The sequence below is a fragment of the Molossus molossus genome, unplaced genomic scaffold, assembly GCF_014108415.1.
Source record: "Molossus molossus isolate mMolMol1 unplaced genomic scaffold, mMolMol1.p scaffold_m16_p_3, whole genome shotgun sequence".
Lineage (NCBI taxonomy): Eukaryota > Metazoa > Chordata > Mammalia > Chiroptera > Molossidae > Molossus > Molossus molossus.
Window position 1 is genome coordinate 61,222,275 of NW_023425366.1, and position 27,069 is coordinate 61,249,343.

Genomic DNA, 27,069 nt, shown 5'->3' on the forward strand with positions numbered 1-27,069 from the left:
CCCACCACGTGCGTGACATTAAGATGATCCACAGCAATCCTGCAAGACTACATTTTAAGTAGAGCTTCCAATTTGCTGTGGTTGGCATGACCTAATTTTGGCTCGAAAGGTACATTTTTTTCCCCTCTGGGTTTTACTGACTACACATTGGAAAGAAAAAAAAAATTATGTTCTTAAAGGGATTCTTACTGTTCCCTTTCTTAAGGAAATTTAGAGAATTTAACAACTGTTGGCCTCTGGCTAATACACAAACTAAAATCTTTTTCCAGCTTCGCCTACATCTTGACCCTTCATGCCAAATATTTCAGGCAGACTATTTATAAAGTTCATCACTTCCCCTGTTACTTCATCTTTAGAAATGCCAATAATTTAGAAACTGGAATGATACAGCTGGTCTCATAAACCAGGAAAAGGAAGATTCTATGGAAGAGATAATTTCCCTGTTATAATTTAAGAATTCAATTTATTTTCTTCTCAATTTTATAGTTGGAAGGGAAGTAATGCTAATGTCCCTTATTTACTTTACCTTAGTGTTCAAAGATGATTCCAAGTTCGAAAGATTTTGAATGGTCACAGAAGTTCCTAACCCTGACTGCACATCTGAATCACTTGAAATACTTTTAAAAGTTAATGATATGTAAACCCATCCCAGACGAATGAAATCAGAAACACTGGAGCACTGTTATTGTTAAAAAGCTCTCCAAGAATTCGAATGTGAAGCCAGATCTTGAAATCCACTGTAGTAAACTGTATGTATGTACAGGTATATACCCTGAGACAAGTATGTTGAAGCATTATCTTATTTGGATGTAGTATGTTATTAAAACTTACAAGTCTATCCATTTCTGAGCTGACTGTCATGAAAGGGCTTCTCAGCTATTGCATGATGTGAGAGAAAAATTCATCTGGATAACCTCACTGACTCTCAATAAATTTATAAGTTGCAATCACAGAAAGTTCTGCCTTTCAGAGATAAAATGGTCCTGATAAATATGCCCCTTTCCTGCAAAACCAGCATTGAGGGCTTCCAAGGGCTTGAAAATCACGTGTTTTTATTGACTCTTTGGAGGGTTTCCAGTTGCATTAAAAAAATAAATCTCGCCTTATGATATTTACTGACTTGTAAATCTCTAATAATACACTAATTTAATTCAATGCTGTATACTTAATTTACTCAAGGTGATAATTTTTCTAATTGCATGTGATGTTAATGTATTATCTATTTGAGATCAAATTCGGTACATTTTATTACTTCCAAAAAAAGGCAATCCATTAGATCAAAGTTTTCAGTCTTTCATAACAAATTTAATTCTCTAGTCACTGGGAAATGGTATAATCGAGCAGGGCAGCCCAGCTCCCCTTCCTCCTTCCCAATCTGAAACTAGGCTTATTTAATGAAGAATCTGGTTTGTGGAGGTAACATGGTCTAGTAGCTGGAATGAAAAGTTGCTTTATAGACTTGGAATTTTATTCCATTATGTAACTAAGATAACCATCTAGCTCCCCCAACCCCCACCCAACATAACTAGATGTGGCTTACTTTACAGTAAGGCTTCCTAGGCAATAATGCAATATGTTTCTTTGTAACCTGTGGAACTACCATATTTATTTTCTAGTCATGTCTTGCCTCTTCTGTCCTCTGATATATACACAGAAGCGTGTGTGTGTGTGTGTGTGTGTGTGTGTGTGTGTGTGTGTATGTTTGGTAACATAGAGGGAACAAGTCCAGTTTCTTGGATTCTATGTGTCATAAGATCATGGTTTGTCTTATAGATTTACTACCTTCTAATAGAATACCTCAATCTTATAGTACACAGGATTTTTCCCTAAGGGTATGACATCCCTAAAGTACATTTATTTATCTACTTTTGCATTTTCAAAAAAGGAAGAAATACCCTTGAAGTTTTTTTTTTTTAATTATTTTTTCTAAGCAATAAAAGCCTCCGCTGTGTCAAGTATTCTTGTGGTGGTATCTCCCTGTTGGTGCTCTTCTCCCTCACTCATAACTGGTCCCGCATCCTCATCAGGCAGGGAACTGCAGGGGAGGGCCTGGATCAGCCATCCTTCCTTTCAGCTGTGTCTGGGGATCAGGTGGGCGTGGAGGAGGGGCAAGTCCTCCAGGTCACCTCGAGATCCGTAATAGTGAGGTTTTCTGTCACACCAGGGAATGGAAAGGGATTACCTAGACTCTTCCTACTTTTGATACCATCCTCACAGCTTTATTAAGCTGCCCCTGATTTCAACAGAACTCAAGTCCTGGAGAAGGCAAAGTTGAGAATATGGGGGTTCATATAAAAACTCAAAAAAGTCTGTTATGCTTTCAGAGGGGAGATGGAATTTTTAAAATCCCCTTTTCCAGAACACTGCCAGGATCTGACTCATCATTTAAGACTCACCTTCGCTGCCCTTTCTCCTACTGAAGACTGACCTGGCCAGCCATCTTCCGAAAAAGTTGAACAGTCCATCAATTAAGTATCCACTTTATTTATTTATTTATTTTGGTAAGTGCCCCTGGTGGGAACCAAACCCGGGACTCTCTGGTCCGCAGGCCGACAGCCCAACCTCTGAGCCAAACCGGCCAGTGCTTAAGGACTCATTTTACCTACGACCTAGCTGCAGTACAGTTCTTATCACATTACATTCATAATTGCATTTGGTATGTTTGTCACCCTCATCAGACTGAATTCTTCAGAGACGCCCCTCCCTTTCACTTTCGTATCCCTAACATCTAGCAACCCACACCTATTGAATACTTAGTGAATGAACTGGCTGATTAATATATCTGCAGTGGATGTACAACGGGGATGTTTGGAGAAACGGTAGTAAATGTTTTATGGGCAGAGCTTATTTGTTTCTTTAACTTTCAGAATGCATGCAGTTACATGACCAAAGTTCCAGATTTACATTTATCTTCTAAATAGTGGTTGTCACCCAGGCTTCACATTAAAATCACCAGGCAGCTTTGAGAAACAGCAATGTCTGGATGGCAGTCCATTTTAATGCAACTGGAGATGAGACCTGGATACCAATGTTTTTAAAAAACTTCCCATATAGCCAGGATTGAGAACCACTGCTCTTAAATAACTGTAAGAAGGGCATGCACCCAGCCGGTGTGGCTCAGTGGTTGAGCATCGACCCATGCACTTGCAAGAGGTCACTGGTTCAATTCCTGGTCAGGGCACATGCCCTGGTTATGGGTCCAACCCCCAGTGTGGGGAATAATGTAGGAGGCAGCCAATTGATGTTCTCTCTCATCGATGCTTCTCTCTCTCTCTCCCTCTGCCTTCCTCTCTCTCTAAAATCAACAAAGAAAAAAAAATGTTTTTTAAAAAAAGGACATGCAATGTTTTGTACTTGTGACTCTGTCACTTAATATATACAAAAGATCTGTTACAGTTGACAGTTTTTGAATGGATTCTGTTTGTGAAAACTGTTAGCTGATTTTAGTCCTTGGATAATCACAATTCTTGAAAAGGCTTTCAAAATGCAATATTAGCTACATCACAATCTTCTTCTGGAATTATTACTAATAACTTTACGTAATTATCTTTTATAGAATTAGCCCACAAATATGACTTCCTCCTCAGTCTTTGGGTAATCCAGGCCTTTATAGTGAATACCTGTTTCCTGTATATTTAGACCTCAAATGGATACTAAATATAAATCTGGTGTTTTATGGAGTCTTAAGAGTGTACTTTACAGTTGGAAGGTTCCAAAGAGGGAATTCAAATAACTATAGTCAAAATCACATTAGGAAGCAGACATAACTAGCTTCAGTGGTTTCATTAGAAAGAGAGAAACAAACTCTGAGCGTTGCCCATGGCACTTAATATTGCATAGAGCAAAGTAAACTGCCATTGCCAGTGGGCACCACAAGGCGACATGAAGGCCATTTATCATTGTAACCATCAATTCCAAATCACACATCTAATTCCAAAATCTTCAAGTCACATTTCTAATAAAACACACTTTTAAATACAGAGAACACAGGTTATTTTGGTGTTTGCACGGTAATCCAAATAAGCATTTGCTTCTCTTCAATAGCAAAATAAAGCGGAACCAAATGTAGTTACTAAAATTCACTGTGGAAGTTTGGCAAGGAATTCAAGACTTTAAAGATATGGTAGCTATTAATGTTGAAGTCCAAAGTATATACATTTGGTAATTCATAAATATGTGAGTCTTGTTTGATCTCTGACCAGCCTCTCTGTCCTTACTTCTAGTCAAGGGCACAGTAATTCTTTTATGAAAAAACAAGAAAACTATAATATGAACATGAAAGTTCATATTATTTCTCACAGTAAAAATTCTAAAAGTAATCCTTTTCCTTTTTTAAAAGTCCTTTTACTGAACACAGAAATATTCGATTAAAAACCAAAAGCCAGCCCTGGTCAGTTTGGCTCAGCGGTTAGAGCGTCAGCCTGCGGTCCAGAGATACCCAGGTTCGGTTCCGGCTAAGGGCGCGTACCTCGGTTGCAGCTTGTCCGGGGCCCTGGTTGGTCGTGTAGGTGGCAACCACTTGATGTGTCCCTTTCACATTGATGTTTCTCTCTCTCTCTCTTCCTTTCTCTCCCTCCCACTCTATCTGAACAAAAAATGGAAAAAAAAAAATGTCCCCGGAAGAGGATTAAAAAAAAACAAAAGACAAAAAGCCATGCATTTGATGAATAAATTAGATATAACAGTTCCTAGTTTTCAAATATAATGCAAATTGCTCTAACTTGTCAGTATTTACTTCATATCTATCTCTGGTTTTAAGGTTTTGTTGTTTGTTTTCTTTTTCACTACAAAGAGAAAGTTAAAAAGCATGCTTGAATTAAAATTCTCCAGAAAATCCATCTGCTCTAATTAAATTAAGTGAAAACTCCTGAAACCCATTTAATATCCATTTATATATTCTGTCATACAGCTCACATTCTTAAATTAAAACTATAAAAATTACTATGGCTCCTACAAGTAAAGGTTAAAAATTAAAACAGCTCAAAAAGTAAGAAGCAAACTGGAGGTCACTATACAGAGATGAGATAAAACTAGATGTTCGCATTTCTATCAAAGCAATATATATATATATATATTTCCCCCTCCAGATTAACAATATGGAACTGTACCATAAAGCAAGAATTAGTTCACTTCTCTTTAAAAACTATACAAGCATATCACACAAACATGGTTTTAAACATGTCATTCTGGGGTTACTGAATATTTTCTCCAAGATGCCATAGTTCCCCAAGATTCTATAGTCTAGTCATTTTTCTTGCTAATTGCTGAGATAATGTATGTGAGATTTTGGCTTAGAGGGTAAGACAGTGGACTCTGGAGACCAATGATGTTTGAGGTTCTAGCTCTGTCGTTAGGAAAGTGGATAACTTTAGGCAAGTGCTTAAAATTATTTTGCCTTAGCTTTTCATCTGTAAAATGGGGTTAGAAACAGTGCCTACTTCATCTGGTTTTGAGGAATAAATGAGTTCATGCATGTAAAGCCTCAAGCCCTCGTAATAGTGTCCAAATATATATAAGCTCTCAAAAAGTGTTAGCTATGATTATTATTGTGTAAAAATAGCTGTATTAATACTACTTTCACATCATAATACAAGTTTTTACACATATCATAAAAGTTATTAGAATTATTAGAGATATCTTGAGTAGCGACACTGGATAAAAGTGAGAGTGAGATTCTAAGTCATAGTAGAAAATATCAGTTATATTTATAGAAGAGCAGTCTTAGTTTGAACCACCAGGCCAGCAAGAATTGAAAACCAACTGGTCAACATGTGTTGATGCAGATGGAAAAAGGATACGACTGTCTAAATTCCCTAAAGAAAGCCCTTCTGGTCACTGCAGTCCAACCTATCATTATCCGTGCACCAGGAGTCTTTGATGGGCTTCGCAGTCTATGAATAATACATATTTTGGGGACAGCTTCACAAAAATAGTCTGTCTTTGCTCCAAAAAGACCTATGACTAAGCAAATGCAAAGAAAGAACTACCTCCAAACCACAAAGGAGGGTGGTACCCATGTTGGAAATTGAGGCAGCTGGCAAAATTAAAAAATGTATTTTTGAGATAAACTGGCCCCATCGCTAACACTTTTTGAGAGTTTACTGTATATTTGGACACTGTTCTGAGGGCTTGAGTCTTTACATGCATGAACTCATTTATTCCTCAAAACCGGATGAAGTAGGCACTGTTACCCTAGAGAAACATGAACATTTCCAGTTTCAAAACTCTTCCCTTAATTTTAAAAAATAAAATGGAAAAAAAATCTGATTACTTCATTATAAAGCATTATAAATAAAAGAGCCTACCTTTTTAGAAGATCTGGTACTTAGAAGTATTTCACAAAGTAAACCATATTTGCAAATATTCTTTAAGTTTTGTGAACCTCACTAAGAAGAGTAATCTCCCCCCACCCCACCCCTGCAATGAAATTTAGGATTGTATTAACACTTTGAGTAATAAATAGAAGATTTTAAGGATTACTCATTCAGGATAAGTACAATTAAGTTTGCCTGTGGAGTTTTGTCTCAAAATAGTGTTGTGTATATTATAACAAAAGAAAAGAGTCTGGTTGTCCTCCAGTACCCGTGACTGCTCCCCTACTACCAGCAGTAGTAGGTTAGCAAGTGTAAATCCATCGTCTTGCAATGGAAGGTGGCAAATCCCCCACCCTTCTGCTGATGGCTTTGAGGGGAAGAGTAGGAGGCTCTCACATCCCATGGGATTCAACCAAACATTTTTTTCAGTTCAACACCTGTGATTCTTGGTGTAGAGTATTTATCCCAAGAGCAAATATTCGGGATTACCAAAAATGAAACAATTTCAAGTACCTACAAACTGATTAAAAAGTGAAGTTATTCCTGAAATATCCTTTATCATTCAGCTTAAACATGTGCCCTGCTCACATCATCAAAAATATTGCAAAATCAATTTATGATAGACGTATACATTTCTATATTTAAAATATAATGAAAAATTCTTTCTATAGGAATTTTAAAAACTTATTGTAACAATCATTTGATATAACTCTAGACAAGATAATTTAGCAGTTAATCTAATTATATGACAATAGAGCCAATAAAGTCCAAATAAATTATTTTCTTGCTAAAATGTGCAAAGTTGTTTCATAAAGGTTTCTTAATGTATATTGCTTGAGTTGACTATGTGGCAATATATGTTCTGACAGAAATTATGCCTTAAAAAGGAATTTCATAAATTTTCTTTATGAAAAATATAACTGGCTATCCTATATAAATATATATAATTAATGCTTAATTTGTATGTGATTATTCATTAACAGTTTCTTAATCTTCATTTTTAGCTCATGTGAATTATTTATAACTAATAAAAATGCTTAATTTTCCTGAACTTTGAGTTGCTCTTCATGTCAAAAATTATTTAAAAAATCTAAAATTAGCACTTAAATACATTTTAAAATCTTCAGTTTTGGGAGATATTTAAATACCATGACATGTATACAAAATATAAATTTGTCCACCACCTTTCTGCATGTGCCCACTACACATACTTAAAACTTTAAATTCTGCTCATTTATTAAGCTCATTATTTTAGGAATGAATGCAGGTTTCTATTGCTCAATTTCTTTTTATTTATACAAAACCAGAGAAATTGTTTTCTATTAAGAAGAAAACAAATAACTGACTTTTTATTTAGAATACTTGGTAGAAATGGAGACACTTTAATAAATAAAAGTCAGTTCAGAAACATTTACCTATTATGTTTTTAAAATGTGAACATCTACAAACGAAAAATGTCACATTATTTTCAGAGTACAGTTTATCAAGTATCTCCATAGGATGAGATAGTTTAACTGCTTTTGGTTTAATTTAATAGTGCTAAAGATTTAAGAAAACTCATCTTACCTATGAAGTCAAATAACTATTATGACCATACCCTAAATAGTATATCACAATATTTTAAAATAAAGCTTTGATTTGAGCAGGAAAGTAGGTTTGTTTTTAGTAGAAGACACGTATTTAATGATTATGAAGTAAATTTTGTAATAGGAAATTTGATCTTTTCATAAAAATATTTAGTTGATTTTAAACAGTATAAAAGCCAACTCTTAAATTTAAATACAATACATAGGGCTCATCATTAAAGACGTTTGTGAACTTTAAAATTTTTATTTTTAATGGAAAGTAAATATTTGGTCAAAAATATGTTTGGAAGAACGCTTTTGGTTTACAAATGTTATAAAAGTTTCTTAGAAATCTCCTGAAGGCTGAGTACAATAAAACTAGGGCGATGCATATATTCTCAGTTACTCTTTTAAAAAAAACCTGTAAAAGTGACTACAGTGGCATGTTCTGACACATTCTTTTCATAAACCGAACCCTGTTAGTGACAGCAGAACAGATTGTGTGCATCTGCTGGGAATGAGCCAGATGACAGTGGAGAAACGCACATGGATACCTTGGCACAGCAAATAAAAAAATGAAGAAAAAAAGACCTGGAAGAGAAAGTGCTCAACTTTAATTGAAACATTCTTTCCAACATGATGAACTTCGTCCAACCAACCTCTTGTAGCCTGTCAATTTTACAAACAAGAATGTGTTTTAAAAGGGTCCTTTGTGAATTAGAGCTGTTTTGTCCTCTCTTAGTACTAAATATTGACTCGGGTTTTGGATTATTTCTTCAAATTATGGCAAATGTAATAAGCATTAAGGTAGAAACAGAGGCCAAACCACTCTACCACAGTCTGGTACAAGAATGCTAACTTCTAAAACACTTTGAGGTTCAAATCAAAATTTAAATATCTGGGTTAACTTTTGAATTATGTGGGTATTATACTGCCACGTGCTAGAGATGCCACAATTCAAATATTCTGCAAATGTGACTATTGTAAATGCTGCTTGCACTCAATAGTGCTACAATATTTTATTTTATGCTGATCAACCACAGTATTGTTTAAACAGTTGGCTCAATAGCACTAGAGAGGTCCATACATAAAAACAAATGTGCTTCTATAAATCATATCAGGAAGTACTCTTGGATGTTGTGATTACAATGAAAATTTATTCTATACAGTATACAATGCAAATTTTAAACTGGAGACCAAGTTGTTTAATAGATTACTAGTCTGACTGAAGCAGCTGCAGGAAAAAAAAATCTGGTGATTAACAGCCATTTTCCAGTAATCATAACCCTGGAAAGGGCTACTAAGCAGGGGGAGGGGGTTGCAGATGGGATAATTCTCTAAGCCCATATGCTTTTGAGGGCTCCATCATCTTCATGCAGACTTATGATTATTATTATTATTATTTTTAAATTAATGCTTTTAGAGGCATCCTTGATTGCAGTGTTGGGAGCCGTCCATGCTGTTTTACCAGAGGGAAGTCCACTCTGCAAGTATTCCTTGCACTGAGCACTCTTTAGCCAGGCATTAAAGCAGGGCTAGAGAAGAGAGCTGAATGCAAGGTGCAACCAGAGGGGCATTATTCAAGAGCATGAGAATAATTTCAGGACCTTGCAACTCCACAGGCTGTCTAAAGTGGGCAGGCCTCATCGATATTACCTGTCATCCAAAATACAAATTTCTTTGAGAAATTAACTGACTATAAAAGCTGAACATACAGGTGGTAAACAGACTCTGAGACCAGAAGTAGTCCCGTTTTCATCCACATCTTACCTAAATTTGTTTATTTGTGCAATTAATCCTCAGGTAAAATTCTGCATTTCTGTACTGTTGTATGTCTTCTCACATGAAGAAAAACACCCAAATTAAGATAAGTTCACCTGTTCATCATCTCAAAGTTGATAAACTACAATTAAAACAAACAATCCCTCAAGTCCAGAAAATAAATGACAATGGGAATGCCGTTTACTTATTTTGTAGCCATTCAAATAAAAAATGCATTTTATCTTTACTAGTTAATACAATTCATTATTCAACAAATATCTAGAGAAAACCTATTTTTTACAAGCTTGATTGTGAAGGAATAGAAAAATGAGCAAAATGGTACTCAGTCATAAGTTTATTCCATTGATCAGATTACATATAATCAAAATTATGTAATAAGAAAAATAAGAAATATTAATGTATACTTCAAAAGTGGTTAATACTAATGCTAAAGAAAAAAAAAACCCTTTAGAACTCTTGGTGAGACTGTTTTTACTATTAACCACCTAATAATCTATGTACATCAAATAGTTTTTCCACACTAAATTTTTATTAAAACTAAGCAACAATCTACCCAAAATTCAGAAGTTTTCAGTAAATGACTTTTAAAACCATAAATGCAATAATTTTGTTTCTTTCATTCCATTTATGGTTCTAAAAATAATATTTATTTAATAACATCTGATTCTGTGAAAGGTTTTAATGTTCTTAAAGAAGTATACTGTACTTAGCGATCATTAACACCGGCCTGACAGCATCCAAATTAGAGACCTGCCCTGAAAGAAACCCAATTAACAGAATGAAAGTTGTTTTTGTTTTTGTTTTTAATTCAAAATAAGTATCCTTCCAAGCACTTCTAAGTGATTATCATTGACAGGAAGATAAAATAATTAAAATACAATACAGTGCTAGAATAATAATTTACTAATTACTGACCACTTACATTGTGCTTTTGTATGTATCATCATGTTTAATCCTTACAACTCTAAAGTGGGGTGATATTATCATCCCCATTTTACAGATGCTGATACTGAGGCTTTCTGGTGGTTAAATAACCTGCCTTAAGCCACTAACCAGTAAATGGGAGGCAGGATTTTGAGCCCAGTTTGTTCTTTGTTCTTAACCATTACTCTTTATTGCTTATGGGCCACTTGGTCTAATAGCACATATATGTATAATTAAAGAAACGATATTAAGTATGGTGATGAGGTCCTCCAACTCATTATGCTTGCAAATCAAAATAACTGATTTTTCTCTTTCTTTTGCAGTCATCCTCATCCTCTCATGCTTTTTGTCTCTCTCTGCTCTCCACCTCCACACACACACACACACAGACACACAAACACCCCAAGCACGCGCACACACACCCCTTGGACTTTTGGCCCAACATGATGTTTTCACAGAACATCATGAAAGCCATAACTTGATTCAACTAGTCCAATAACTGTTACTCCCTCCTGAGACTTCATAATGCTGTGCATTTTTGCCATAAACGTACCATCCACAGACTCTAAAGCTGTCAGCAGTTCCTTACAAAGACCCCATCCTATAGTCTGCTGTTTCAAGATCAGCGTCTGGAGCTCTTTCATGGCACGGCACTGGGGTGTGATGAACCACATCAATCTCTCAAGTGTAAGGATAAGTCAACACCTGAAACAGTTCTATGATCTCACACGTGTAGTCAAAACAATTAAAAGTGCACTTGCTTTCTCACAATACCAAATATTTTGAAGCAAGAAGGGAACTCAGGAGAGAATCCAAAAACAATAAAAATTGAGAAGAAAGGGTGAGGTCAAGAATTCTTTGATTTTTGAAGTTATAAAATGAGAGAAGGGGGAAAAAATCACAGAGCGTTCACTCTAACTGAAGTCAAGAAAGATCAAACAGCCTTAGAAGGGACATTGTCCATTCATTTCAACCAAAGGGCCGTAGGGAAGCAAGCAATGGGACTGAGTGTGTTACCCGGCCCTTCGCAAATCTATTAATGTTATCGTGGGAATTTCTTTTTAGTTTATGTAAGGGGAGAAAAACTCAACCGTGAAAGAAAAGAAAGATGTAGTCAAAATTATTTCCTTAACCTATAACCTATAGAGACTTTAAGTGGTCTTTGGATAAATACCAGAAATGAACAAATGGATACACTTTTTTTTTTTAAATATCCTGATTTGTTAGTCTTAATTTAGTTAAGAAAAAAATCCTGATGGAATTAGGTCTGGATTTATACCTTTTTAACACATTAACTGTTACAGAAAAAGGGTGAAAAGATCTATTTTCTGGACCACAATACCTTTCCTTAAAGACCACCCAAACTTAACGAGGTTCCTCAAATGTGAATGGAAATCAGGCACCTTAAAAAAGTACAGTACTTGGTAATTTATTGGTTAACAGTTAAAAATATTTTTAAATTCTTGCCCAGAGAATTACCTACTACGGGAACCTCCAAGAGATTTAAGTTTTAATCAGGTACAGTTTTATAATATTTAAATGGCAAAAAAAATCCATTTTCTAGTTAAAAATTTTTATCCAGTACATCTTAAACAACTGGAACTGCACAATGTTTCTAATAATATTTATCGAGTGGTAATGATTCAAATTATCCTACAGTTCAGGAGAATTCCAAGAAGATAAAGAAGTCTTGTACCATATCCTAAATAAAAGCAGTTTTAAAGGTTGGATCTGAATTTTAAACAGAATGCCTGATTTAAAAAAAACATTAAATGTCAAAATTACTGACTCCTATGTATATTAATATATGCAAAAAAAGTTTAACATTTTTTTCTCCTTGCTAATGAGCCTTGAAACTGTGCCAGGTGTAGGGCCCTTGCACATAACACCTATGGCAAGAATAGACCATTGTGATCATATTGTTAGGATTACATTTACATTTTAAGATCTATGTTGTATTAATTTCTTAACACTATTAGGAAACAGTTGCATCCATAGAAAAATAGTTGCTTGATATTTAAACATAATTAAAATGATCTTTCTTACCCATTTTAAAAAGAAAAGGTCTGACTTGGTAAATTTTACATAAGCAATTAATTGGTTTAGTGGGTTAATGACTAAACTAACATTTAAACACTATTTGTACATTGCCAAATCAATAATATAGTATAGAAATAAAGTTTCAATGAATATTTATTATACAGTAACACTTACTACTTAAGGCTCCTACTTAATACATTTTTATCGCAGAAGGCTAGTTTTAGAAAGGTGTGCTGGCAATAATCTGACTACACTTCACACAAATGAGAATTCTACTACTGATTGAAGGAGCCATGGCAGCTAGAAATTATTTTTAATAGGATTTTTAAAAATCACATTGGTAATGACTGAAAATGTAACTGGTAATTAAAGACCGGTTTTAACAGTTTTTTACTTTATTTTACAAAGAGAAGTATGAGTTTTCAGATTACAGTTTCAAATGCAAAGAATATTAGTGCAGATATTTGTAAGTTAATTTATTTTACATGGTAATAAGCACACTACTTACATTGTACCTTTCAAATGAAGAGCATAAACGGAATTTGAAAACTAAAACCCATATTTTTTTCTTTGCACTCTGTCTTTTGACCTAGCAATCATTAAAAGTGTGAGTGTTTATCAATAAAAATGACTGTAGTATCATATATTGTGGTGGAACATCACTATTTCCCTGAGATAAGTACAAAAAACACTCAATGTTAATTTGCATCACAAAATGACCTAACGTATCTGGAATATAATGCACAGGCTTCATTAAAAAGAAACCATTATATTCTTCTCTGTAAAACAAACAAACAAACAAAAATACAGACATGTGATTGGGCCTGCAAGCATGTGCTTGGGGGAGCAGGGTGGGGCAGAAGTCTCATTTTCTATCCTACACCTATTGTTTTATTCATTCTAAACTGCTTTATGAGAAGAAAAAGGAAATATAGTGAATCCACTTTGCAGTTAATGCCCTAGTGATTTAAGAGGCTGAATTTTCAAGTTAAAGAAGGGAAACATTATGCTTTTTCTTTACCAAAGTGACTGCCCAGGAAGAAGGCCCTCTGCTCCTTAGCCCATGCAAGGGGAAGAAAGGACATGACTTGGGACTGCAATCATTCAGAGACAGAAGGGGGAAGTTTATGATGTGGCACTGTGCATGCATCTGGTCTGCAGCCAGCAAGTTTTCATTTTGTAGCTCTGCTGCCAGTACCTGCCCTGAATGTTCAGAAATAAAACTGCACCACCAGAACTCTACCTTAGAAACTGGATGTTACAAAGAATTAAGAGTTTATTTTACTCTCTTTATCCTGAGTATAATTACTGTTTTTAAAAAGAAAGAGCTGAAACTATAGTAACTGAAGGGTTTTTTTTTTTTTTTTTCTTTTTAAACTCCTCAAACTACCTTCCCACAAAGCTATTTAAGTTAATGGGACATTTACAGACTCACCTACATGAAGGCTATAACTTAAAACATCTGCTTAGACACATACGTTCTGTTCAGATATAAAGAATGTGGCAAAAAACTGAAAAGTACAGGCACATTATATTCTTAAAATGTGTGCTCTTCTCTCTCTCTCTCTCTCTCTCTCTCTCTCTCTCTCTCTCTGTGTGTGTGTGTGTGTGTGTGTGTGTTCATTCAAGAGATTTTGACTGCAATTAGGTAGTCGGTCCTATAAAGGCTTCCTTGTGTGACCATGATTTCTAAAAATAAAATGCTCCAGTGAATATTTCTGCTAAATAATCACATCTTCAAAATTACTTTAAAGAAATCCCAATTCCCTCATGTTACATTAAGCAATAATACCAGCTTTCCATAATAAGCCTTGGTTGTACACCTCATGCATGGTCAACAATTAATTAGAAGGTTTAAAAAAGTCATGTTTACTCTAGTAAGTAGTAGACTAATTTCCTTGTCTGTCCTTACTTATTTACATCAGTGAATCTATTTTTTAATTTTGCAAATACATAAGCATATCTGAGCCAAAGCTGCCTATCTTCGGGGTTCGGGGAAAGATGCATTCTCTTCCTTATCATTCTAACTGCTGAAAGAATCACACATATAAAATAAAAAGAGAAAGGTCGCAGTTAGCTGTTAAAAAAAACCACTTTGCATTCTATCAAAGAACCATATCCACCACTTTTAAAAACCAATATGCTATAGATCCATAGTATTTGAGAACAATTTATATAAATTCTTCATGTGCATCTTATCTATGACAACAAGATACAAGAAGGAAACCAGACCACACTCAAGATGCTATTTGGAAAAAGCAGGTTCTCACCAGGGACTGCTTCAGAGATCAGTTTCTCAAGTCTATAAAAACAAGTTTAAAGTACTTTATTTAAATAAATTTACTAGAAGATTTGCATAGTCATTCCACATGATTAGCAACCACTTGCAGGATGAACAATATTGCTCCATTCATTTCAAATTTATAGCATTAACAATTAATAAAGTCTCTATAACATCTGCATTATTAAAGAGTAATGATTGCTGCAGAAATCTGCCCGCAATAAGTTTACTGTTTTTATCATTTGTAATATCTCCAATTTCCTTAATAATGTCCTCAAAAGACTCTCTTTATGTATACTTTGAATTTTGTTTACACTAGTCACTATAATTTAAAAATAATTATAGGGATTTAATTTGGGCAATACAATGACAATCTACAACAAATGCATTATGGTGATGACAAATCAATGTTACTAATATTATCATATGAAATAAAAACATGGATTTATATAACAGGTATCACATAATATCCATAGTTAACAGGAATATAGCTTTTGTTTCTGTAGTTAACATTAAAATAATACAAATATATGTGAAATAATACTATTTGGGGTAATCTTTTTTATAATCTTATCTTTTACAAGGGTACTCTTTTTATAGAATTTTATTTACTTGCACACACGAAAACAACTACAAAAAAGCACTGATGTTATCTACTCATTCTTACAAGACAGGTAGGGAATGGGTGCTTCTAGTCCCTTTCTTTAGGCCTCATTACGTCTGTAAAATAACTCTTACTGCATTCTTGTTTTGAGCAAAATTAATTCTAGTGCACTTTATAAAAGTTAAATAATATTAAAATAACAAAACTTTCATAGACTTTGTTCAGCAGTCGGTGTGAGAAGCGTTATCAATAACTGCTTTTAGAAAAAACACTGACAGCTTCCTTTGCTTACTAACTAGATCAGACCATTAGAAATTATTATTTTCTCATGCTGTTATTCACTTACATGCTGCATATTTGCTTCAATTCTCCAAGGGAAGAAATGTGGCTCTTGTGGGAAAGGTCCACCCCTTTCTACATGTTTGCTTCCTTGAACGAAAGGAATACACCCCCTTACATTCTTTGAAATGTGTCCAACATGCACAGAATCGTAACAGCACTGGATTATTAACCAAATTCGAAAATCTTAAATGAGAGTTAAATATTGTTAAAACACGGTGTGTTTTGAACCAGGAGAACTAAATGATGCCTATGTATATAGGTAATTACAATGAACTACATTCATTCAGTCTTCGTGTCTAAGTTTGGGATCTCAGAATACTTGTCTTAATGGAAGAAATTTGTGAATGTTTTTGTGCATGTGTGTGTTGTATGACAACTCAGGAAGCGGCCCATAAATGTTACAGGTTTTTGAGTGCATCCTTTGGATTTAAGACCCATTAGGGGAATGCCTCCTCCCTTTCATAAATATTTTAAAGAAAAAACATTGAGAAACTAAAGTATCCATCTTCATAAGTAGAGTCAGAAAGCTGTTTGAAATCACAGAAGTGCAAGAATATCGAAAGCCTATGCTCATTATACTAATGACAGAAAATTCACACCAAGTTGGTATCCACTAACTTCAACCTCATTAAGACAATCTGCTGGTCATGAGAAGTTATGTTCTAACAAATCTTCCTTATGTAGAATAATATACACTCTAGGCAAGTATTATTTTGCTGTTATTTTCTAACAAAGTGGAAATCTGTGCATTTATCTTTAGTTTTTTATTTTTAAATAAACCCTATTTTTCTTTATTGGACTTTTACAAAGAAATCTGCAAGGGTCAAGACACAGAGTAGGCAAATTTTATATCTCTTTTAGGATGTTTTAGTGTTTAAATGGTTAGTGCCTTTGAAATTCGTTTATCAGGCATTTCTGAATGAACACAACTGTATTAATTTCCAGGCCTACAAAATGGAAGCTATGCTATTCTGCCTGGGTTTTTCACTTGGAATAAGAGTGAACATAAACAGTGAATATATAAACTGGAACTGAAGGTAATAAACTTATTAAAACTTGGTAAGATATTGTATGGTCAAAGAAAACCTGCAAGTGTATGCCACAAATCCACTCAGATGAAACATCTCATTCACTAGAATTTCCTATCTTATTATAATGCACAGAAAATTAAACACATAAATATTAATTTTATGTATCACAGAAGATGTAGGCAATGAAAATGCAATGTTTACATTTATGGATGACTCATTAGTGTTTTATTGTGTGAAACACTAGGAGGCATCAGTTGGGTAAAAAAGGACTTCAATTTTTAAAGAAGCAAGAAATTACTGTAGAGTTGGATGTGTAAGAAGTTGGGGTTTTCAAAATGTTATTACATAAAACAAACTTTATTCTCTGATATAAACTCTGAAAAAACTGTATTTTGCTGTACAGAAAGATCTTTATATAACATTCATGAAATATGTATATATAATATGACCAATAAACACCTATTAAGACATATTTCAAATGTATAGATTCATAACTATGTAATTACACATTTTTATGAAGAACACACTTGCTAACAGACTAACATAATGGCTATTGAATATTACACATTTTCTGCTCAGTTACTCAGTGCCATCAGTATATGTTTTATTTCTGGCAAATTCTGTTTTGTGCTCTCTACAATGCCTCTGAAAATGTCTACTGCAATTAAGCCTCATAATAACTGCTTCCCATATGCAGCCAGAACTTGATGTCTGTTCATAAAGAAGTGATGGAACTTAAAATTTAAGCAATGAAGACATATATTAAAAAGACATTTTCTCTTATTTCACCATTGAAAGCTTGTCATTTGAAAACTGAGTTTTCCGATGTTTGAATGGCTCTTCATAAAGATGAAGCAACAGGGTCGTGGTGTACTTAGCTAGCAATCATTTGAAATTGGAGTGTCTTGCCATTTCCCAACAATCAGCTTTTATCTCTGACCTATCAAAATAACACATGAACTGGGTAATCCCCCTTTTGTAAGGTGCACAGACCCTGTTGTCGCTCCTGGTTTTGTGAATTGCCTCTGTAATCTGGTTTGATTTCCTAAAGATGACAGATCTCAGTGAACAGTCAGGCTTTACTGAGTGCAAGGCAGTCCACGCGCCCATGAGATTAATGTACAGTGCTGAGGACGGGGATCTTAATCACCTATCCTTCCACATGCAGCACAGACTGAACATCAGTGATTAAATCTTTCCATTGTGTCCAGGCAATCATTATATTCTTAAAATGAGTATGTGCATTTTTTATAAGTTTTACATATTAATTTGTGTGGTGTTTTCTCAGAGGCTGTGCTTTTGAAAAATAAGTAGCACTTTATTAATAATCTCTTTAAAGTCCACTCTGTGACCCTTAATTGCATAGGAAATTCTTCCATGTTTTGAATCATGTCCTTGAAGCCAGGGTTCTCTGTTTAATAACTACTTTTTTTGGTTGTTATGTAGTACAAGTGTTGCTGCACAGATATTTCCCCATTTTTGTCACTTTCTGAGATTTCATAGACTCAAAATATACCGCACATAGAATTGGGAAATAAAACCACAAAATATAATACAATAAACAGAAGAAAGTTTTGAAATATAATATTAACATATGCCAAGGAGTTATTTAGCTTGTTTTTTTAATAAAAGAAATTTAAATACAATAAATCTCTCATTAGAAAGATATGGTTGTAATGTTACGCAATTTATTGATTCAATAAAGTGAGGGCAAAGGAAGAAATTCATAGGAATCTGAAAAATATAAAACATGACGCTTTTTCAATTTAAATTTTGAATCATTAGCTAGCCCTTTTCCCTATTGGAATGAACCATTTCTCTCAAATATTGAAAATTGAATATGTTGACAAAGAAGAAAAGAGGCAAGATGCAGTCAAGTTCTTGTTATTTATATTTCATGTATTTTAATGTTAATGTGTTTCGATTCTGAAAAGTTAATATATGTGATTGCATACTTTTAAAGTATGAACAGCTCAGGAAAGGTGGACAATTGACTTTTTAATATAAAGTGCTCATTTTTTATTTAACTGAAGGAACAAATTAATATTTAATAAAAGTTACATCTTTAATACTGTCTTTCACTATATTCCACATACATACACAGCCATCAGAATATAAATAGCATAATTAATGAAATAAAATACTGTCTTTAGTAAGAAGTCTGGAAAATGTGACTCCCAAGTTTCGTGAATTATATTAATTTTTAAAAACCCAGTAGATTTTTATAAAGTTTAGCAAAATTTAAAGTAAAGATAACTGCCAACTATTGTCTCCTTAACTTGACTGGGGGACTCTATTTAAATCAAACATTGAATTTAAAGTTTATTCTGACAAAAACTTTTGGAATTGAGTTAGTAGTCTAATATATAACCAAATGTACTTTCCTACAAATAGAATGCAATATTTTAGAGATTTTTTTCCCTCTGGAGATAAGATATTGGATATGTACATTTCATTTTACCTGTCAAGTTCTGAAGAACTTGCCTTAAAACAAATTTTTTTAACTTCGTAAATAACTCCATGCATACACTGAGAGTAAGTAATATGGCTTATTAACTGCATTATATTTAACCAAAACTGACGGAAAAATAAAAATACTGCTTGTACCATATTGGTACATATGGAATGTTTCCAAAGACTAGCCAAAACTGACATTATTTTAAAAAATTAAATAAGAAACTTTAGTTCCAAATAGGAGATTGTTAACCTATTTAAAGCAAAATTAGTATTCAATTCAGAGGTTAAATGGGGTTCACAGGTGGTCACATTTCCATGTCTTACCAGGTCTCTAGGGATTCAAGTTATTATACTCTACATAAACATCTTTACTCTGCAACCACAATTCCATTGCAAGGTGCCAGTGAAAAAGCAGCCGGTCACTCTTTTTGACTGGTATAATGAGGTGGCTGGAGTTCCCTTTATAGCACTTAGGAAATATATGCAGTCACTAGCTATTTCACAAGACAGTTACTATTAGTTAGTTTCAGATTCACAATAGTAAAATCCACTTTGTGTCAACGCAGTGCTTCACTGAGGACCGGTTAAAGAACTGGCAGAGAGCCCAATTCCAGTTATTATAGTCAGCATTTACATATAAAGGCATTTTATACAAAAGACACACATTTCTAAATTGTTAAGAAAAAGAGCTTTTCCCAAAAAATAACTGCTGGAGCTAGAATAGTCAGAGATGTTTGAGATATAAAATTTTGACTAATAATTAGCCATATTCTGGGAAGGAAATAACATTAGTATTAAATTTAAATACTTGCATACTATTTAATAATACCATAAACAATGGGCCGTGTCAATATATATCTCCTTTGTGCCAAACTTTATCACTGAGTTTGGTAACTTTCACCCAAAGTCCAAACAGAAGGCAATTTAAGAGACTTAACCTTGTTTGTTTTAAAACAGCTATGTATTTGACTTGACCTAAGCAGCAGTGTATATACTGAAATCCCAATACGAACTGTGCAATGTATAGACTACCATAGCCAGGGTGTTACTTTTTGTCCACACCAATTAAGAAGCCCTCTATCAAGCCAGCACGTTGGTAAGGGAAGGAGATGCACAAAGGTATACTCTGACAGCCATGCTTTAGTTCAAACTAATCCCAAGAATTAGCAGCTCAAAAGCATAACCCAAAGCAAATCAGTCTTGGGAGACTCAGAGGAGCATCTTTCCACAGTGAACTAAAGGCTAAATCTTAAGGCATGTACTTCAAGGTCACAGAACATTCCATGAAATATTAAAATCTACCAGGCTCCACATGCTTCACCATATCAAACATGCTAATGACGTGAACTAACTTCATGAAACTTTAAACACATTGATATGACAAGAACGAGTCAGGAGTGATTTCAATAACTGATGGCAAACGGATAAGACTATCTAAAAAGTTACTTTTAGCAACAGACAAGGAAATCATGGAATCTAACGAAAAGAATGGACAACAACCCTCAACTTCAGCCTCCAAAACCGCACAGGGACAGACCCAGTGCTGTGGAATATACTGATGCAGATTTCTAAGACAATACCCAGGCTATTTCTATTTTCTTCGAGAAATGTCAGAGGTACTCACATGAAGGAAGACCAGATCAGATTAGTCCTTGGGATATTTTCCTTTCTTAAGAGAGGGAGAGAGAAAAAAAAAATAACAACAATAATCTTTACTTCGTCCAGCCTCGAAGTGCTTCTCCACCTGATTCAAACATGCAGCCACGGCGACCCACAATCTTCAAAGTCAATCCAATAGCAGCCCGAAGATGTCTGGGTGTACGCGTGTGCTCAAGTGTCTGTGACTGCGAGCAGAGCAAGCAGAGAGCTGGAGACGATGTGTGTGTGTGCGCGCGCGCGCGGAGGGAGCGCGCGCGGGGGTGGCGCGCTCGGGGCTGCGCATTCGCGCGCGCCAAGGCGGCTCGGAGGAGGAGGAGGAGGAAGAGGAGGAGGAGGAGAAGGAGGAAGAGGAGGAGGAGGGGAAAGTGGCTCTCAGCGGCCGGCGGATTAAAAGTAACCAGACTCGTCCAGAAACTGCGTCCAGGAAGGAAGTGACAGAAGACGAATGGGAAAAGGAGAGCCGCTCACAGCCTTTGAAACATCGCGTAAAAAAGGCGGGGGGCTAGGGGAGTGGTGGAAGGATATTGGGAGGGGAGGCGGGGGTGGCAGGGAAAACGGAGCACACGGGCTTGGGGGTTCTCAGCAGCACGAACCATGAAGTGCCTCTTGCCTTCTTTTTTCCCTTTATTTTGTCCTTGCTTTTGCCTTTGCCTCGCGCTGCCTTTCCTCTCCGTGTGTCTCTCCCTCACAATCCCAAACCGTTGACTCTCCTCGCGAGCTGGAGAAATCATCAGTTTCACTCTTGCAAAAGGGGGGCGGGACTAGACCTCGGAGCATTTTAATAAAACAAACATACAGCAGTTCGCTCCTCACCCCTCCAGTCTCAACTAGATTGATAAATTACTCCACTACACTACTTTAATTATGTATATGGTATGCAGAATAAATCACTGAACATCAGTACCTCAATCAAGCACTTTTAAATGATAATTGCATCTTGGTGGAATCAATCTTTCCATTCCTGACATTTTGCTAATTTTAGTTTTACGGTGGGGTAACGGCACATGCCATACGCAAACCTAATGACAATTCTTTATTGCACGAAATGAAGACAACACCGCAAGCGGCAGCTCCCTGCTCTCTGCCGGCGCCGCCACCGAGGACGCTCGGAGAACCGAGTCTCCGGCTGCCGCGCGCTTGCTCCCCGGGGACCCGAGAGCCAGCCAGCAGGAAAGTCCTTCTAAAGTTAGGATCTTTCCTCTGACCAATAGGAGCGCGACCTAATAGTTGCTCTTATGACTTTTCTCCCGTTTAGAGACGCGTTAACCTCTTCATTCTTCCACGTCCGAGCGTTCCGTTACTTCGCCTGGAAACCACCGTCCAGGATGTCTGCAGCACTCGATTCCAGCGCGCTTTTCCTGAACGCCCAGAATACGCGGTTTTCGGCCCTGAGAGGTCGGAGGGCTAGAAAGTTAGCCTAAAGGCTTCTCAAGTGTTAGTAATGTGCAAAGTAATAAAAGACTTACCAGTATTTGAAATCTCGACATCATCGCGGGGCCGTGAACTTTCTAATCAGTTTGGAAATATTTACCGAGACGGCAGCTTCCTCAGCGATTTCCCCCCTCCCCCCTCCCACTCTATCTCTTGTACACCTTACTGGATTTTATCCAGGGTATTTCACTTGTAAGCCAAACTAACTTCCCAAATGCATTGTTTCCCTATCTGATAGCTGATGAATTCACTCATCCTGAAGAGTTTCAGCTGCATAGGGAGCAGGAATAGAGACTGATAAGGAAGATACTACTTAAGTTAAATTTAAAAAAGTTAATATTAAAGATTTAGGACAGGTTATTAGGGATTGGGCATCTCCCTTCCCGAGCCAAATTACACCATGCCCAATAAAGCCAAAGATAAAATACACCAACTAATACACAAACCTCGAAAAGATAAGATTGTGTGCCAGTAGAACTATAGGTTATATAAAATGTTTCAATCAAATTAGAACATTTTAAAAAGTGGGAGGGAAAATAAAAACAGAATGTTCAGGAGTAGACAATAGAAAGGAGTAGACTGAAATACCTAGCTAATTAAAGATATTTCCTCACTTGAAAAAATTCCTTTCAGCACTCTGTGTTTAACCCAATGACTAGTTGCATTTCCTGTTAAGTTCTGCACTGTGCCTTCCTTCTCGACTATTTTAATACCGGAGGACAGTGTGATTCAAAAAGCCTCCTGCTTCACTGTTGAGTCTATTTGATATAAGTAACTTTTCTCAGAAGGGTAGGCTCAACATTTAGGTGTCTACCCCAAGGCTTCACTTGAAAAGAGGAAGGTTGATTTTAGAGGCAAGTACAACTAGATCTGAACAATCTTCAGGCTTTTGGCTCATCACCATTGTGACTATCAGCACAGCTAAAATGAAACTCTAGCTTTTGTTATAGGAAAGCATGGCAAACTGTCACAAAGCAGCAATCATCTGAGTTTATTTCTTGCAGATTGGTATATACAGTTTATTTGTTTGCCTGTTTGTTTTTCATCTAGTGAGCTTGGTATTACCATGAACCCATTTTAATATGGCAGAGGTAATCTGTATTAGGTTTTCATTTAAGGTACAACTTCTAAAAACAAAAAACAAAAAAAAAATATCTAAAGATTGCATATTTTGAATGCTAAGATACATCTATATAGGGGGTAAAAGTGAAATTTCATTTTTTCCAGATTCACAAACATTCTGATGAAGCAAACCATTTGCAGGAACATCTAAGTTTATTGCCATAATGCCTGAAATGAATGCAATGAATCTTTAACAGTCCATTTTACATGAGCAAATAGACATAGGCAATTAATGACTTTCAACCCTCATGGATCATAGAGAGTATTAAATACAGTACACTTCAGTTTCACATTGTTTTCCTTCTAAAAGAAACTATCTTACCTTTCAATATTTTTAAGAAACATTTCATAATAACATTTTAACAAACCCATAATTATCAGTGATAGTACAAGCATTCAAAAATATATATAACCTCACATTGGATAATTTGAAAATAATTTGGATTTGGGATGTGTTACAATTGGCCTTTTAAAATATAAGATATTCCCCTCAGCAGATTAATTTTTAAAAATTATGTGTGACCCTAACTTAATATTAGTATTTGTTTCTTTCCCATGAGCTTATATAGTTGAAGCGGAAAAAAGGTTGTACAGAAATATACAACAGAATCACCTGGTATTTGAAATTATTCATTGGTAATCCACAAAGTGGTTAATCCAAAATGTGCTTTGTATTCTTTTTTAAATACTTCAGGATTTTGTTTTTAAACCAAAATCATCCTTATCCTTGCCATCTAATGGTACTTGGCTAGGATCAGAATATTTTCTGGTGTATGGAGAAGCTGGTACTAGGTAGTAGGAGGCCTGGATTATCTGGTTCAAGATTGGTCCCTAACTAATGAGTGTGTCTTTCAGTTTCCTTATGTGTTAAATGAATTTTCCAGTCTATTCCAATTCTATGATTGCAAAGTAGAAAATTCTTATACCCTTTAAAGCCATTTGGAAGCTTGTGGCCTATCCTACTAAGTAAAAGGTGACACTCCCTTTAAGAGAAAATGATGCCTGGGATTGATATACTATTTAAACCAGCTTTCTCCCCTCAATAACCAAATATTTCCTTCATTAAATAATTATCATGTGCTTTATTATACATGTAAATATATATTAACTTGTTTTCCCACAAAAGAATTGTTTGACTATATTTAATTAAAGTGCCACAGAAGTTACAGAGAGCACTGTCCTTGGGATTTTAACTACAGGGCAAGCTAATTTCTAATTTCTGTTCAGGGCGGCATACCATTTTGCTCCACCCTCCTCTCTTTACAAAAATCAGCAGTCTACTAAAGCCTTGTGCAGTGGATCTGCCTGCTTTCAAGCTTGGCCCAAGCTGGATGTAGTTCTTGAAATAAGCTTAAAAAATTATTTTAAAGTAAGCTGGGCAGTTGCCACAGCAACCCACCCTAAAATGAAGAAAGGCTATAGATTAATCTATTCCTTAAGATAATCCAACTATATAGTATATTGTATAGTATTAAACTGTACAGAATACTTCCAACACAAACATGGTAAGTCAACATAGAAGTACAGAAGAAATAGAAAAATATATACAAATTCCAATAACATTAAAATGTTATCTTTTTATAGTTAGAAATGACATACATAACTTGACCTAAATTGGATTCATGGTAAAAGAGAATTGCAAAGATGGGCCCTGAATGGCGACATGAGCTTTAAGTAAATTGGTATGATATTGCTTATAATATAAAGCATATAATGGTTATATAACTTTTTATCACTTTTATACATGTCTATATCGTAAATGCCTAATGAGAGCTTGGCAGTGTTACCTCTATGACTTAACTTTGTGGTAGATGATATAACAAATGTTAAGCACTCACCACATACACATACAGTCATTTGCCTTCCATTCTTTACTTCATCTTCTTCATAGAAGTTACTTCACAGTTTGCAACTCTTCTTTGGCACCTTAAAATGTGTAAGTACAACAAGGTACATAGTTTTAAAAAAATTTAAGAATGTTGATATTAGAGTACATTTGAATACATTTATTTCTAAAACTTAAACTATAGAACATTAATGTTAATTCTAGTATAAAACCAAATGAATGTGTATTGAACATAAAATAATTAAAATTATCATTAAATGTGGTAATACATATGTCCTTTAATATATATAGTGCCAAATATCTGAATTTCAAAAGTTCCTTAAATGCAGCTTTATCCATGCACAGTATACATCATATTGACAGCTAGTGATTGAAAATCTGCAACATGCAAAGGATTTGTCATTTGAAGCCAAGGTTTAATTGTATTTTTTATCTCACATTTAAAGATCCTACATACATTTATAATTTTTGTACCTTTAATTTTTTATCTGATCAAGAATTACAAGACAGCCAGCCAAATCCATGATATCTCAAGCTAACAAAATTTGAAGTTGCAACTGAAGTTGTTGAGAGGGCATGATTTATATGTTGCCTAGAGGCCAATTTTAAATATTTCGTCTTTAGTGATATAGATTCAGCACCCTTTATGAATTCTACTACCAAGAATACCTTAACCTTCCAGGCACTGTTTAACTGCATGGCAACAAATGCCGCTGTATCCTAATCTGTTTGAAACTAGCTGTGTTTGACTTTGAGAACACAAATGAACTTTTTCCTTGGCTTCAGGATGGGTCTAGCCCGCCCAACCTTGAGGCATATCAAAACATGATGGTCAGTATCCATTCTCTCATTTGTATTAGCCAGGAGACTTTTGATAGTGAAGTCATTAAGATTTATGAAGTCTCTATATTTGGTTTGACATCCAGAAGATTTATTTTTATTTTTTAAGTTGCTTCAGAGTCAAGGAGAACTTAAGAATTTTGGACACTTTTATTTCAGGGGTGTTAGCTGAGTTTAAGTCATTTAGGCTCAGGCCCACAGTGAGTTAGTCTCAACTTGGTGACTGGTAGCCAGAGGTGACCTGGTGAATTCTCTTTTTACCAACTCAGTTTGGTCTCCCAGGGCCTTTTCACCTTACAGAAATGCAATCTTCATGAAGCAATGTCTGAGAGATATGTTAAAGTTTTTAAAAATGCCACCACAAATTATGATACATTTCTTCCTTTTCCTGGATCATTATGCCCAAGAAAGGCTTGATGAGTAATTTGCTTGCGAATGTGTGGCTGATTAAAAAGTTATCCATATGCACGGCTAAATTTAATGGACTTTACCTTTACTTACAAAATTGTTAAATGTTCACCGGAACATTGATTCTATCCCATTTCTTGAAATATCACAGAAACCTTCAATTCAAAGAACGATTTTCATACTTCCTCTTTTAACTATTTCTTCTAGATACCTCTGTCTCTGTGTGTGCCCTTTAATGTTTAAAGATCTTTGCCCGGGATCAAGGTGGGGGGTGGGGGTTAAAAAACTCCTCTTGCGTTGTGGTGCCCACTTCTTTGTCTGGAAAGCAGAGGGCTGGGAATCAGTCCCGACGGCCTCTTAAAGACCCAGACGGGGGACGCCTCTGATTTCAGCAGCTCACTTCGCTAAGTTATTGATTGCAGG

The 27,069-nt window shown here is 35.3% G+C and overlaps 1 protein-coding gene across 18 annotated transcripts in view; it reads right to left on the reverse strand.

Annotated features, from left to right (window-relative positions):
* MEF2C (myocyte enhancer factor 2C) overlaps nucleotides 1-27,069 on the reverse strand; it is a 169,163-nt gene that overhangs the window by 127,184 nt on the left and 14,910 nt on the right. For 9 of the 18 annotated variants that reach the window (XM_036279873.1, XM_036279869.1, XM_036279876.1 and 6 more), the window contains exon 2: nucleotides 25,391-25,478. The gene's annotated coding sequence lies outside the window, so the exon portion shown is untranslated. Of the gene's footprint in view, nucleotides 1-20,964; nucleotides 21,245-25,390; nucleotides 25,479-27,069 lie in introns of those variants that run through there. The other 9 variants (XM_036279884.1, XM_036279882.1, XM_036279872.1 and 6 more) reach the window with 3 other exon arrangements.